At 40.4% G+C, this 16109-nt stretch overlaps 1 protein-coding gene across 7 annotated transcripts in view; it reads right to left on the bottom strand.

Moving 5' to 3' along the window:
* LOC127411944 (arginyl-tRNA--protein transferase 1-like) overlaps nucleotides 1–16109 on the bottom strand; it is a 133349-nt gene that overhangs the window by 24974 nt on the left and 92266 nt on the right. The window lies entirely within an intron of this gene.

The raw sequence follows: 16109 nt of genomic DNA, 5'->3' as shown, positions 1-16109 counted from the left end.
ACCGTCAAAGTGCTGGCACCTGTGTACTTCTATTATAAGGACCCGATAGAGCTCTATCTTCTTCTAAAAATCTTCATTTGTGTTCTGCTGAAGAAAGACAGTCATACACATCTGAGATGGCATCAGGGTAAGTGAATAATGAGAGAATTTTCATTTTTGGGTGAACTATTCCTTTAAGCCAGACAAAAGAGAAGGCATCAGAAGTAATACCACTGTGCACAATGGTTGAGATTTAGGACTATATGATTCCTAAAGTTTTCATATTTTAGTTTTTTTATGCACACGTCAGATTATTATTTTTAAACAACAGAAATTTTATCATTTTTGATTTTTTTAGTTTAAAGCTACACTATGTGACTTTTGTCCCTCTAGCGATTCAAAAATAAATCTGCATGCGTCTTGCGGAAGAACATTGTTTTGGTTGTGGTTCGGCTCGGCTTCTCTGCGCGGATGAATGTGGTTCGAGGCACCGGTGTTCACATGAATACAGGACATCTTATCAGAGCGAATGGACAAATAAATAACGAAAGAAAGGAAAAGACGGCTATCCGAAAACATGTCATCTGAGCAGATAAGTGCCATATCTCATGCTGTTGTTTTGACTTATTGGAAACATTGATGTTTTGATGTTACAAAAGTCAGGCAATGTTCGTTAAGATTAGACATAACGATTGATAGTCTGATAAGGACAAACGTTATAACATTTTTATAACTGCAGGATATTCTGGCCAAATAATCCACTGTAGTAAGTAATTTATATATTGTCATTGTTACCAACCAGTGGTCAACATCATTTCAAGACTCACATGTCCTTGGCAAGCCTAGGACTAAAAGATTTATTTATATACATTTTTGCCGTTATAAAGAAAAATACACACGTGTGCTAGAAAGTTAAAAGTTCTGCACCGATTACAGTATAATTATTGTATTTCATGACACACACACAGACGTCTTTGGGTCGCTTTTAAATCCTTTCAGATCTCGGAGTTGTCACCACCTCTGAAAAGCCAAGCCAATGTTGATTCGGGTTTTATTACGAACTCTGTCAATTTCCCTTTTTGCTTGTAGACTCTGCTCTGTTCGAGGTTTCTTTTTTTTTTTTAACAACCGGTGATTCCCAGAGGTTTGCCATTTTGAATGATCCATGGTCAATTTTTCTCATTCGTTGTGACAACAAACTTTCAGCTTCAGCTACTCCCACACCATACACGCGCTACAATAGTCGGATCTTATTTTCTCTGTGTATGGATATGATGTGACACGCACGGGCGAATGACGTATGTATGCAATTTCCCACAAAATCTGTCCCGACAGCTCTAAAATATAAATCATTATTATAGGTTTCAGTATATTTGGGAAAAGACATGGTTTGGAAGATGGATTTTTGTTGCACTCTCTCATTAATAACATTTTATTTTTTAACCAAAAAAAAAAAAGTTACATAGTGTAGCTTTAACTTTATTCTTCTGCTTTCATTATTTTTTGTTATTATATTTGCCTTCCCCCATACTCTGAAAATACAGCAATCTTGAAGCACCTAACACTTTTCACCCATAATTGCCAGTCATTAAAGGAATAGTTCACCCAAAAATGAAAATCTGCTGATAATTTACTCACCCTCAGGCCATCCAAAATGTATCCGAGTTTCTTTCTTCATCAAAGCAGAATTTAAGATTTTTAGTATTTAATTTCAGGCCTCCTCCATTCAACAATGCAAGTGAATGTACTCCATTTTTTGATGGTCCAAAATGCATATTTAGGGTGCATCAAAATAATCCACACGACTCCTGTCGACAAATAAAGGTCGTCTGAATCCAAACGATTGATTATTTTTAGAAACAAAACAATACTTATATACTTTTTAACTACAAATGTTCGCTTCCATACATCTCTGTGACGCGCTCATGAGAGGGATGACGTAAGCTCGTTGGTAAGGCGTCAGGAAGCGTGTCATTGTTTACAAGAGAAGGAGCGCTGTACAAAAGTTTAATTGTCTTTGCTGTAGATTTGTATTTGTATAAGTGTATTGTTCAAAATGGTCATTTGGTGTGTATCCTGGATGCTTCAACCTTCACAAACCCCAAAGAAAATGCACGCCGGGAAAAATATTAACTTTTCATCGATTGCCTATACATGATCATGAGTGATTGAAGCTCTGGCTTATTGCGCTGAACCTGGATATCAGTACACCCCTACATTCTCTCAAATATTGGAGGGTGTGCAGTGAACATTTTACCCCTGAGGATTTCAGACCATCGAAAGAAACAAAGGGTCGATATATGAATTCATTGGCTGTGCCTGTGCCGTTTTTCCAGCGAACTCAGGTATGTGTGAAAACTTTGTCATTGTCACGCCTCCCTCGGGCTCTGCACCTCCCTCAGCGCTCCGCTCCTCATCACCTGATTTCTAATTCACCGCACCTGCACTCGCTCATCACTGCCTGCATAAATAACTCACCTTCACGCCACTTCACTGTCAAGTCTCACACAAAGGACACTAGTTTGACCGCGCTGCTCTCACGAAGTGTTTATTTACCTGTCTGTATTTGCTCTTGATCTTCATCGATATCTGTTTAGTGCTTACCCTGCTGTTTTACATGTTACCTCTTCTTCAGCTCTGTGGACTGTAAACCCTGTGAACCCCTCTTCAGTTTGTGAAGCTTCTCTTCTGTGTGATATCACCTGTACCATTGTTCTCACTGTGTAAACCCTGTAAATCCTGTGAATCTCAGTAAACGCTCTCGCACTTGGTTTCACTAACTACAACTTGTGAGGCTTGAATTCCTGACAGTCCGAAATAAAGGATGGTTATTTACTGCAGTAATGTTTTTTTTTATTATTATTAATTGGAAATGCTTTTTTATTTTATATTGTTTTGAAATTGTTTTTGACTGTTTTGGTTTGTGAACAGCACTTGTTCAGTGCAAGTTTTTCTTGTAAACAATGACGTGCTTCCTGACTCCTCCTCCACGTGACGCGTGACCTTACCAACGAGTTTATGTCATCCCTCTCATGAGCGCTCGTCACGGAGATGTATGGAAGCGAACATTTGTAGTTAAGAAGTATATAAGTATTGTTTTGTTTCTAAAAATAATCAATCGTTTGGGTTCAGAAGAACTTTATTGTCGACCGGAGTCATGTGGATTATTTTGATGCACCCTAAATATGCATTTTGGACTGTCAAAAAATGGAGTACATTCACTTGCACTGTTTAAAGGAGGAGGCCTGAAATTAAATACTAAAAATCTTAAATTCTGCTTTGATGAAGAAAGAAACTCAAGATACATCTTGCATGACCTGAGGGTGAGTAAATTATCAGCAAATGTTCATTTTTGGGTGAACTATTCCTTTAATATATAAAAGGCCCTCACAGCAGGACTGCCATCATTCGTCACAACCAGCCAAATTTACTCTGTAAATTTCCGTCAAACTTCACGGTTCCATTTACATGTCCGCTGAATTGAGGTATGTGGCTTTTTGTGGACATTAACAGTTACATGTTACTTGGGTCCATTTTTTGCAACCTGTCTGAACATTTACTATTCTGTCCACAGTTCCTCCCTGTTCTATATAGTGTTGAACAAAGCCTGGCCTATTCCTTCTGACATAACTGCAAACACACAGAAACAAGGACAGGTCTGTGCATTGACAGACACAAGAGCATACATGCTTTTACGCATGGATATCTAATCTTAGCTTTGAGGCACACACAAAGCACAAACACTGTTGCCATGTTGTGCCTATTGTTTAAATTGTAGGTTATACATGCAGTTGACTGGAGACAAGTGGCAAATTGAGACCAGTAAAATATATAAGGACTTAAAATTGGATCTGTTTCTCACCCACATTTATCATATCACTTCTGAAGACATGGATTTAACCACTGGAGTCGTATGGATTACTTTTATGCTGCCTTTATGTGCTTTTTGAGCTTCAAAGTTTTGGACCCTGTTGACTTGCATTGTATGGACCTAGAGAGCTTTCTTTTTTTGCCATTGGCTCACTCATTGGGGGTTTTAAAGCAATATTCTCTTAAAGAGAAAAAGATACTGTCAACTTAATACAAAGTAAATATTTTCCATTAATTTCCAGTAATATTTTAATCACTTATTTTAAAACATGATTATTTAATTTTGGAAACAACATGTGTTTTCCCTTTACACATGAAAATACAATACGTTGATCATCTCCTACCAAGACTACATGTCAAGGTTTGGGTAGATCAGATGGTAAGCGAACAATCAGTTCTCGTGGTCAACATACTGAATGCAGGAGAAATGGGCAGGAGTAAAGACCTGAACGACTTTGGCAAGGGCCAAATTGTTATGGCCAGACGACTGGGTCAGAGCATCTCTGAAACGGCAAGGCTTGTGGGGTGCTCCCAGTCAGCAGTGGTGAGTACCTACCAACAGTGGTCCAAGGAGGGACAAACCACAAACCGGCAACAGGATGTTGGGTGACCAAGGCTCATCGATGCACAAGTGCAGCGAAGGCTATCCCGTCTGGTCTGAACTGACAGAAGGTCTACTGTGGCACAAGTCACAGAAAATGTTAATGATGGTTACGGGAGGAATGTGTCACAACACACAGTGCATCGCACCCTGCAGCGTATGGGGCTGCATAGCCGCAGGCCGGCCAAAGTGCCCATGATGACCAATGTCCACCATTAAAAGCGCATACAATGGGCACGCGAGCCTCGGAACTGGACCTTGGAGCAGTGGAAGAAGGTCGCCTGGTCTGATGAGTCCAGTTTTCTTTTTCATCACGTGGTAAGCTGTGTACGTGTGTGCTGTTTACCTGGGGAAGTGATGGCACCAGGATGCACTGTGGGAAGATGAAAAGCTGGTAGAGGGAGTGTGATGCTCTGGGCAATGTTCTGCTGGGACACCCTGGGTCAGGCCACTTATGTGGATGTCAATTTGACACATACCACCAACCTAAACATTGTTGCAGACCAGGGCTGCCATATTTGGGAGTCCTTGGCATCAAAAAGTTTGAAAACTCCTTGTTTAGGCAACCGATTGACTAGTTGATTTGTGCTGACCTAGACCTTGTCTAGCACAGAGGACCTTTGGGTCAGTTAAACAGCCAGTGCATGGTTAAAGAACTCCCTTTTCTCTGGCATTCACAAACATGGCACAGATGGTAAAGACCGCCCTGTAAGAGTTGACATCAGGGCAGACGCCGTTGAATGACACGTGTAAACATGCGCACTCACACAAATAGAGGTCGGACGGGGCTTTGTAAATGGGCAGAGGAGAGTTACGCTCTGACAGACATATGTAAACAAAGCACCTCTCCCTCTTCGTTGCATACTAAAGTCCTGAGACGACACATTGTCCCACACAAACTCACACGATGAGTGTCTCAAGAGAAAATCGAACCACATTCAAAATTCAGATATTTACACAAAACTGCACTGTTTAAACATAAGGTTGGGCAAGTAATTTACCAAGGGACAGAATTCAAATAAATACAGCATCTACACTGCTATATAATGCGTCCACAGACATACACACACAAACACACATATATATGCTCACTCCAAGTGCCGGACCGAGTTATGTATAATGGGCTCGTGGATGACAGCTTAATGATGGGAAAATATTTTTACAAGGTCGCGTTTCAGCAGGGCAGCCTTTTATAGGGGCAACCCCTTTTATCTCTCGATCTCTCCTGGCGTTTATTGGTAGGTGGCTTATGTCTAGAGAGAGGGTCTGCACTGCCAGACTCTTGCAGGCATTCCTTAAAGGGATAGTTTGTGTTAGTTTTCACCCAAAAATGAAAATTCTGTCATTATCTACTCACCCTCATGTTGTCCCAAACCCCTATGACCATTTTTTCACCCGTGAAATGCAAAGGGAGATATTAGGCAAAATGTTAGCCTCAGTCAACATTCACTTTCACTGAATCTTTTCTCCATAAAATGAAAAAAGTTCAAGTTTTGTGAACTATCCCTATTATACTTTCAATTCATAAGTTCATAAGTTCCCTCATAATAAAATTTACCATGGTTTTACTACAGTAACCATATTTTAACCATGATATTTGTAGTGAAACCACAGTGATAATACAGGAAAATGCAAACTATGGTAATAAAAATGATAACTTTGTGGGTATTATGGTTTTACTAAAATTGTAGTAACACTTTAATAAGGTTACATTTGTTAACAACATTAGTTAACATGAATGAACAATGAAAAGGCTAATATTTTTTACAGCCTTTATTAATCTTGGTTAATGTTAAATTCAACATATGAATTTTAAAAACAGAAGTTATATATGTTAACATTAGTTAATGCACTATGAACTAACAATTAAAATGTTTATTTTTATTAACTAAAATTAACAAAGATTAATAAATACTGTAAAGTATATTTTGTCCATTGTTAGTTAATGATACCTAATGCATTTACTAATGTTAACAAACGTAACCTTGTAATAAAGTGCTACCAGTATTGTAGACTGTAGTAACCATAGTTTTGGGCTGAAAACATGTTTTTCTATAGTAATAATGTAGTAACCATGATTGTTGTAGGCTAACTTTTTATTTATTCATTTTGTTTTTATGGAAACCATGGTTTTACTATAGTAATATTGTATTAGCCTAACTACGAAAAGTTAAGTAACCATGCTTTTTTTGTCAGAAATCATGGTTTTAATACAGTATACTGTATCCATATAGTAACCATGATTTTACTATACATTAACCATGGTTAATCTTGTGGTTACTATTGTTTTACTACAAATACCATGGTATTTGTAGTAAAATCAAAATAACCACAAAATTATGATTTTTATTACCATAATCTTTGTTTTCCTGTATTAGTACTATGATTTTTCTATGAATACCAAGGTTAAAATATGGTTTAGTAAAACCATGGTAAATCTATTGTGAGGGCAAGCAAAACTATTTCATAAAAAAATTCCCACCCAGTCCTCTAAGGGTCTCTATACAAAAAAAATTCGATTTTCAGTCAATAAAATGCGAAATGCAATTTGCAATGGTTTTCATAGGATTTTAAAGTATCCTTACTAAGTATGACAATTTTTTTTTCTATTGATTTTCTCCCCTTTTCTCCCCAGTTTGGAATGCCCAATTCCCAATGCGCTCTAGGACCTCGTGGTGGTGTAGTGACTTGCCTCAATTCGGGTGGCAGATGATGAATCTCAGTTGCCTCTGCGTCCGAGACAGTCAATCCATGCATCTTATCACGTGGCTTGTTGAGCGCGTTACCGCAGAGACATAGCGCGTGTGGAGGCTTCACACTATTCTCCGCGGCATCCACGCACAACTCACCACGCACCCCACCGAGAGCGAGAACCACATTATAGTGACCACGAGGAGGTTACCCCATGTGACTCTACCCTCCCTAGCAACCGGGCCAATTTGGTTGCTTAGGAGACCTGGCTGGAGTCAATCAGCACGCCCTGGATTCGAACTCACGACTCCAGGGGTGGTATTCAGCGTCAATATTCGCTGAGCTACCCAGGCCCCACAAGTATGATGATTTAGGGCTATAGAAAGGAGTCAAGTCATTTTTATTTGTATAGCGCCTTTCACAACACACATCATTTCAAATCAGCTTTACAGAAGATCATGCATTAACAGGAAATGAAACTGTAATATCTATAATGTCTTAGAGTCATCACTGTGTAGTTTGATAAAATACGATTGTGAATTGTGTTTAACAATAAGTAATTAAATAATAATTGTATTTATAACCCCAGTGAGCAAGCCGAAGGCGACTGTGGCAAGGAACACAAAACTCCATAAGATGTTGATTAATGGAGAAAAATAACCTTGGGGGAAACCAGGCTCACTGTGGGGGCCAGTTCCCCTCTGGCTAACATCATGAATATAATGCCAATATTACTTATGTATAGTGCAAGTCATGGTTTAAAATTATTAAACTAAGTAAGTAGCATTTCTGCCACATTTTTAACTACAACAACAACCACAAAATTTAACAATCTGATGTGAAGAAATGTGATGGAAAATTTTTTTTTTGCAAACATCACAGAAGCAAACGTTGGTTTATAAACATATTATGTTTAACACATATTACACTATGAATATTACCATGAACCATCAAGTACAAAACCACCTACCAGGCAAATATTTTATGTCAGATCACATAGAAAACCACTAATGCACCTAAAGATGAAATTTTTTACATGGGGTTAAGAGCAATAATAGTAGGGATGACTGCCTTCGCAAACATCACTTAAAAAAGTTTACGAACTGTTACTGTGGGAAAGTAATGGAATTTTTTTTAGCAAAAACAGCAGAAGATGGTTTATAAACATAATATGCTTTAAACGTGACATGCCATTTAAGTGCAAAACCACAAGACTCCAATGTTTCATTTAAATGCGCCAACAGAAAATAAATAAAATAGTTCATATGTTTCGTTCAAGCTTTGTTCCATGGACTAAATATCAAAGCACGCTACACATTATATCATGAGGAGGAGGTAATCTCTCACCCCAGACAAAGTGCCTGAACCGAGGGTTCTGAAAATAAACCAAGGGTGAGTTAATGGCAATGCAAACACACTGTGCTGGCAGCTGCGGCGATCTGGCAATTTTTACCCTGACATCAGGTCTAAACTCTCATTTTCAACCCCGTGGCCTTCACACCTCCTTGCCCAACCCCCTTTCCCTCGCCATCTATCCCTTCTCTCTTTCACAGTCGAGACTCAACCATCTGACCCGACCTCTCAACTTTAACCCCAAAGGTCTGTCGTCATGTCAACACCCCTCACAGAGGAGGGGAGCAGGGGTAAGTGTGATGAACCTGGGCCTCAATGTAAACACATAAAACATGCAACGTCTATTAACACTTTAAAAAAAATGGATATCATAAATGTGGGTTATTTTTATTTAGGGGTGCACAACATAACGTGAACATATTGGTATCAATATAAGCGTTTTTATTTTCAGTATTGGTTAATTAATTGGGAATAGATGATATCAGGGCATATTTTCACCAATTTTGTGTAACCAAAGTGTACTCTGTCTCTACATCAGGTTTAAAAATTACTTAACAGTTGTCTTTTTTATTTTGTTCATTATGTTTTCATGCCTTAATTGAAGCATTTAAAATTCTAGATTAGGTCTTTGATGCCTCATTTAAAGCATTTAAAGTTCTAGATTAGGTCTTTGATGCCTTAGGGCAGTGGTTCTCAAAGTGTGGGGCACGCCCCGTAGGGGTGGGGGGTTTAAAAGTGTTGTTTTTTTCAGTAAAAAGTGAACCATTATTTATTTTATTTTTAATAATTTTCCATTAGATTATGTGGGGGGTAGGGGGTGAAAGTTTATCTTGTTTCAAAGGGGGGCGTGAACCAAACAAATTGAGAACCACTGCCTCAGTGACGTCTTCTCGAGTTGTTACCTAGTTACAGTGGTAAACAGCTGCCGCTCGTACACACGTTGATGACGTAATCGGACTGTGGTTTGGACCCAAATAATATGATGTGAACACAGACCAGCACGGTCAGCGGGAGGAAATCGCAAGCAATGGAACCAAGTGTGAAAGCGCCCTTATTTGGAGCGTATATAATACTAAATTTGAGTTTTTATACCTCATTTGATGCATATAAAATTCAAGATTGGAGCTTAAGCGTGAACACTTATATAAAACCAAAACAAACCAAAACACAAAAACAATACCAAAACAAAGATACAAATGATAATAAAATATATATAGCAAAACCAAACACACAAAAAAATACTGTATAATATTCGGCCATCATCAGAAAAGTAATGATCAGTATCTGCCCAAATTTTTGTATCTGTGCATCCCTATTATTATCCACCAGCTGAAACCAGATGAAGTGTTTTCTGAAGACTAATAGCACACCGTCACACAATATTAACCTTGACCTATAAAGGGTTTGTTAGATCAGTGAGCATTTTTTAACTAATTGGAACAAGACCCTGCGCTGGCTTCAACTGATGTCAAAACCTTCAATATAGATAGAGAGAAAAAACTATTCCAAATTCAAACAAACTTTTCACGCATAGTCCTTTCTGTTGGTGGTCCTTGTTGAGCGGAATACAAAAAGCAACTTCTGTTAGTTTGGATACTCAAAGAAGGGTGAAAATTAGGCGAAGAGGGAGGGTGCTGGACTAGAAAACATTACTGAAGAAGTGAGGGGTAAAAAGTCACTTGAGATGGTTTGGTGCAATGGGTGCAACTTTTCTGTGAGGAGCAATGAGGGGAGTAGAGTTTGAGCAAAATAAATGCTGTATTAAAGGAATAGCTTACCCAAAAATTTACATTTTGTCATCTTTTACTCAACCTCATGTCATTCCAAACCCTTATGCTGAAACACCAAATTATTTTTTCAAGAATATTTACACAGCTCTTTTCCCATACAAAAACAGTTCATAGTGAACATGGCATCTCACAACAGCTCGTATCTCCAAAACAGGAAAAAAAAAAAAACAATAAAAGTAGTCCATACGACTTGTTTAGCTATTTCTTCAGAAGTAGCGCACAACCCGTATGGAGAACTTTTATGTATTTTAAAGACACCGTCACGCATTTTACGCATTTTAAAAAAAATATTTCTTTGGTGTTGTACATTAAAAACAGCATATGTAGGGGCCTGGTTAGCTCAGTGGTAAAAGACGCTGGCTACCACCCCTGGAGTTCGCTAGTTCACTAGTTCGAATCCCAGGGCATGCTGAGTGACTCCAGTCAGGTCTCCTAAGCAACCAAATTGGCCCAGTTGCTAGGGAGGGTAGAGTCACATGGGGTAACAACACGCTCAACAAGCCACATGATAAGATGCGCGGGTTGATGGTCTCAGATGCGGAGGCAACTGGGATTCATCCTCCACCACCCGGGTTGAGGAGAATCACTACGCGACCACGAGGACTTAAAAGTGCACTGGGAATTGGGCATTCCAAATTGGGTAAAAAAAAAAAAAAAAAACAGCATATGCATTTAGAATGACTTGAAGGTGAGTAAATAATGACAGAATTTTCCTTTTTGAGATAACTATTCCATTAACCCTAAATGCCCGAAGGACAAAGCTTATAGTACAATTAAAAAAGCTGCTTAGTTTTTTCGCAGGGTTTATTTAAATAATGTATTTTTACATTTTTCCAGTCCCATGCTAACAAGATTGCACTTGCAAAAGCCTGTGGGAAAGAACTCGGAGGGCCAGCAAAACCTTGAAGCTGGTCTTTCAGTGTTTTCTCTGCCCAGACATGCACCGCAACCACAGATCCAATCTTAACAGCACGTAACGAAAGTGGGAACTGCATTGAAACAGCTAAATGACAGATCCACAGCACTGTGGCTTATTAATGAAAGAAAAACAAGTAAAAGAGATTATGCTGCAGAAATGAGCACGCTTCAAATGCGCTCTTTGATGAGTAAAAAAAGGGAAAAGGATGGTACTCGCCAAACAAAACGTGTGGTAATTGTTTATTTTTCTCTCGGACTTCTTTTATTTCAAGTCCTCATTTCCGCTCATTTCATGCTGGTGTGTCGGCGCAGTTTATGGGACGGGTGCAGAGAGGGGAAAGAATGGAGGAGGGGATTGTATATAAGTTATCTTTACAGATAAATATTTACACAACCAAGAGGTGTGTGCTGCACTAATAAAGGTGTAAAGCATCTATAGGAGGTGCTTTATAGGAGAATGAAGTTTACATTCATGAAGAATGTAGGTCAATACGATGGGTTGGGTTCTACAAATAAGCACATGAAATGAAAAATTGAAACACCTCTGCAAATGACAAGAGTGGATCAAACCTAGTGAGCTGTCTACCTAGACAGCATTTTTTGGCCATCATAGGTCCATGTTCAAAGGTTTGAATGTGCCTATGATGCCCAAAATGGTTGTCTAGGTAGGTAGCTCATTACGCTTTTAACTTTTTTTTAACTTTTGCTTCTGAAATGCTAAACTGAATCAAAGTTTATCACAGACATACACATACACGATCGCTGTATCTCGTGTTTGGGTGCTTCCCACGCGGAGACATCGTTCATGGATGGTTCATGTCCTCATTGCGAGAACATGACCATGGCTACGTTGCGGTCGCACCTTTGCCACCCCAGCGGCTCCCCGTCTCGGTCCTTCTACCTATGGCTGAGTCGGTTAGCACTGGGGGCGATTTGGGGACTTCAATGGGAGATTCTCCACTGGGTAACCCCCCCACGGACCTCCCATTCCCCTGCACGCTCGTATGCCCCGGCCGGATATCCATTGCAGCATCGGAGAGCGGGCTCGCCATGCCTGACGCGGAAGACTCGGCTGGACTCCCACCCTCGGGTATGGTGGTCCAGACGCAGGCGGACGCGGAGCTGGTGGCCATGCTTGCCCGGGCAGCCACGAGTGTTGGGCAGGAGTGGAACCTTCCCTTCCCCCCCCGAACCCTCGCGGCTCAACGATTGGTTCCTGTGGCCGTTCCTTTCTTCCCAGAAGTGCATGAGGAGCTTACACAGTCGTGGCATGCACCTTTTACTGCCCGCACCCGATTCGCGAACTCCTCCGCTCTCACTACCCTCGACAGTGGGGCGGCGAGGGGGTACTCGGCAATTCCTCGAGTGGATCAGGCAGTCGCAGTGCACTTGTGCCCGCAGAGCGCCGCCACCTGGCAGAGTCATCCGAGGCTCCCGTCCAGGGCCTATAGGCTCACGCTGTCACTGATGGCTAAAGCCTACGCCGCTGCTGGACGTGCCGCCTCCGCCCTGCATGCCATGGCTCTCCTGCAGGTGCACCAAGCCAAGGCACTTAAAGAACTGCACGAGGATAGTTCTGACCCGGGACTGATGCAGGAGCTGCGCTTGGCGACTGACCTCACCCTCCGGGCGACGAAGGTCACGGAGCGGTCTCTCGGGCAGGCGATGTCCACCTTGGTGGTCCAGGAATGCCACCTGGTCGAGTCGAGAGAGGCTGACAAGGTTCGATTCCTTGACGCCCCCATCTCCCAAGCTGGCCTATTCGGCAGTTTTCGGCGGTTAGGAAGCAGGATGGAGGCCATACAACATATCCTGCCCTGACGCGGCTCGAGGCCCTGCACCGCTGCAGCCCACCCCAGTAGGCCAGCCCCGGCGTGGAGCCACCTGCAGGAAACAGATGACACCCGTCTCACGGCCGGCCGCCAAGAACCCGAGGAAGGTTTCGAAGCGCCCCTGAGACAGGCAGCCCAGAAAGTCGGGAACTCACCCTTCAGGAGCTAGTAAAGAGACCACTCCTTCCCCCGATGGAGGGTCGGGTGGAGAATCCTTATTTTCCAGTTTTGTCCCATGTGTTGTCAGGTTCAAACAGGTAAGTCTCGGGACAGCTGGCCGGGTGTACCGCTTGCGCATAGCACCTTTCCCATCCCTTGAGGCGAAGACGTGCGCTCTTTCTCCCAAAAAAAAGAGAAAAGGCCGCGGCTGAGCCAGCCGGTCCTCATTTTTTTGTGCAGTTGACTTGTCCCTGGCAGGGGATCGTTTGACGCCCACAAGAGCATTGGGGGAGGTTACGTGACGGCCGGGTGCTCTGGCTACGAGGCACACAGAGGTCTGCCTGTCTCGCCCCACTAGTCCACATAACACAGTTCAGTAGTCGTGGCATTTAGTATAGGGACCTCTAGTGTCACTTCATCGACACAACGTCGAGCGAGTGACAGAAGGGGATGGAGGGAACGAAACATTGTGTCCCTCCTGCCACAACACCGAACTACCTGCTGAATGGGCCGGGACCTTGTCTCGCCTCCTCAGTGCAAAACCTGAATGAGTGGTTGCATTCCAGCTCCTTTTATACCCGTATGTCCGGGGGAGTGGCATGCAAATTCCACTCACCAATTCTCAATGGCCTTTTCTCAAAGATCAGAGATGTCTGGGGCTCCCAGGAGTGACCCCTAATGTCAATTCATCGACACAACGTCTCGTTCCCTCCATCAGGAAACGGAGGTTATGACAGTAACCGAGACGATATAAGCAACATCAACATAAATGTCAAAGACATATACTTAGCTTTTACTCAATATATTTTTGTCTGTGAGTAAAACAAATAAGCCGGCTTTATTCTCCTCTTTGAGAACAAGAACATATGACACATGGCTATTTGATCAGTTTGATGTTTTTACTGATTGTAATAATATGTACAGTGCAAAATTATTTATAAATGATCAAACAGAACACTTCTGATTTGTTATTTTTGTCGGCGGGCCCATCCGAGCTTAAAGGTTCAATAAATAAATTATTACAATATTTTTATTTATTTGTTTTAGTCAAAAGTAACACATCCGGACAAATTAAAATAATAAGAATTTGGGATGGAAATAGTCATAGTAGGCTTGAATATTTTAAGATATACACATACACAAACATTAAATATATATATATATATATATATATATATATATATATATATATATATATATATATATATATATATATTTATTATGTTTTTCATTTTTTTTTTTTTTTGGGTGAAACCGACGTTTTTTTGTTGCATTCATACTAAACTAGAGGTAGCCAGAGCGAGAGAATATATAAAATGGTGACAAACAGTGAGTGCACGTTCTGCTCTACCATGGCACTTGTGCCCACCTGCCTTGACATTCCAGAGGATTTACACAAGAGCAGAGAGGGAGAGAGAGAGAGAAAGACAGAGAGAGAGAGACAGAGAGAGAGAGAGACAGAGAGAGAGAGAGAGAGAGAAAGACAGATAGAGAGAGATAAACCAGTATAGAAAACAGGACTCTATTAAAGAGATATAGAGATTAGTTGGGAAAGACTGCCCTTGGTGGTTCAAAGCAATTACTTGTTACGCTGCATATTCATTCTCAAAGCAAAGCAAAGTTTGCATCTTTTTTTTTCTTCAATTTTTATTTTTAAATTTACGGTGTGTAATGTTCATGAAGTGCTCTGTGGAAAAGCATAAGTCTGTTGCAAACGTCTGTGCTGTGGTTTGGGCGTGCTGAAAATACTCGGCTTTACACAACAGCTCTTTACAAGACTTGACAAGACTACAAATACACATCAGTATTTTCTCTTTCTCTCCTTTTTGGCCCAAATCTACAGGGCCTCTTTTTAAACTCTGAATCTTTCACTTGCACCCTCTCCATTGTACCTTGTTTCTGTATTTCTTCTAGTAGAAACTAAATTCATGAAGTAAATCAGAATAACTATATATTTCACCAAATATACTTTCTTTAGAAGCATACATATTTATATCCATTACCATATACATAAAACTTATCGATAACACTTTAAAAATAAATTGTTAACTACAATATAACAAATGTTAACAAATAGAACCTTATTGTAAAGTGTTACCAACTTTTCAAGAAGGAGAAAGTATAGCAAATACTGTGGAACATTTTTGGTTCTAAAATACAAAGAAAACAACAACAAATAAAATGGTGTGCAACATCACAAGGCCCCTCTCAAAGCAGAAAAAGAGAGGAAAGGGAGGGATCAACAAACTGCAATAAATCACATTTCTGAGAACCAAAGCTAAATATAACCTTGGAAAACAGATAAAGACATGACTCATCTGAGCATGGACTATTCAGCTTTTACATACTACAAATGCAAATACAGAACTTCTGCAAACACATATATATCGTCTGGTAACTAATATCTATCTTTGTTAATACAATTGTTAATACTATGGTTCTGAGTATGCGTCCAACATGAGTCTGACTTCCTAGTGAACAAATCAGAGGTTACAGTCTGTGTTTAGGATGTGTTACAGTAGAAGAGCGTGACTTAGATATGAGGGAACTTTCGCAATCCCTCATGACTACACTAGAGGGACCCTCATATATGTATATTCCTATACATTGTTTTCAAGAGTTTTCATTCAAACCCTATGCCCAATATTAACGATCATGCAAAAGCCACAAATACATTTAACAAATACAGTAAAAGACAGAATATATGCACTAGTGATCTTAGTAATGCTATAGTAAAGTTATAGTTTACCCAAAAATTAAAACTTCCGTAACCTTTTACTCACCCTCATGTTGTTCCAAGCCCATGAGTTTCCTTCTTATGCAAAATACAAAAGAACATGTTTGAATGAATATCGTGGGCCATCTTTTCAAAGCAATGGCAGTTAATAGTGACTAAGTTTATAGCTTAAAATGCAC

This window comes from Myxocyprinus asiaticus, chromosome 21 (assembly GCF_019703515.2).
Source record: "Myxocyprinus asiaticus isolate MX2 ecotype Aquarium Trade chromosome 21, UBuf_Myxa_2, whole genome shotgun sequence".
Taxonomy (NCBI): domain Eukaryota; kingdom Metazoa; phylum Chordata; class Actinopteri; order Cypriniformes; family Catostomidae; genus Myxocyprinus; species Myxocyprinus asiaticus.
Note: the sequence above shows the minus strand (reverse complement) of the source record. Positions and strands in the feature narration are given on the sequence as shown.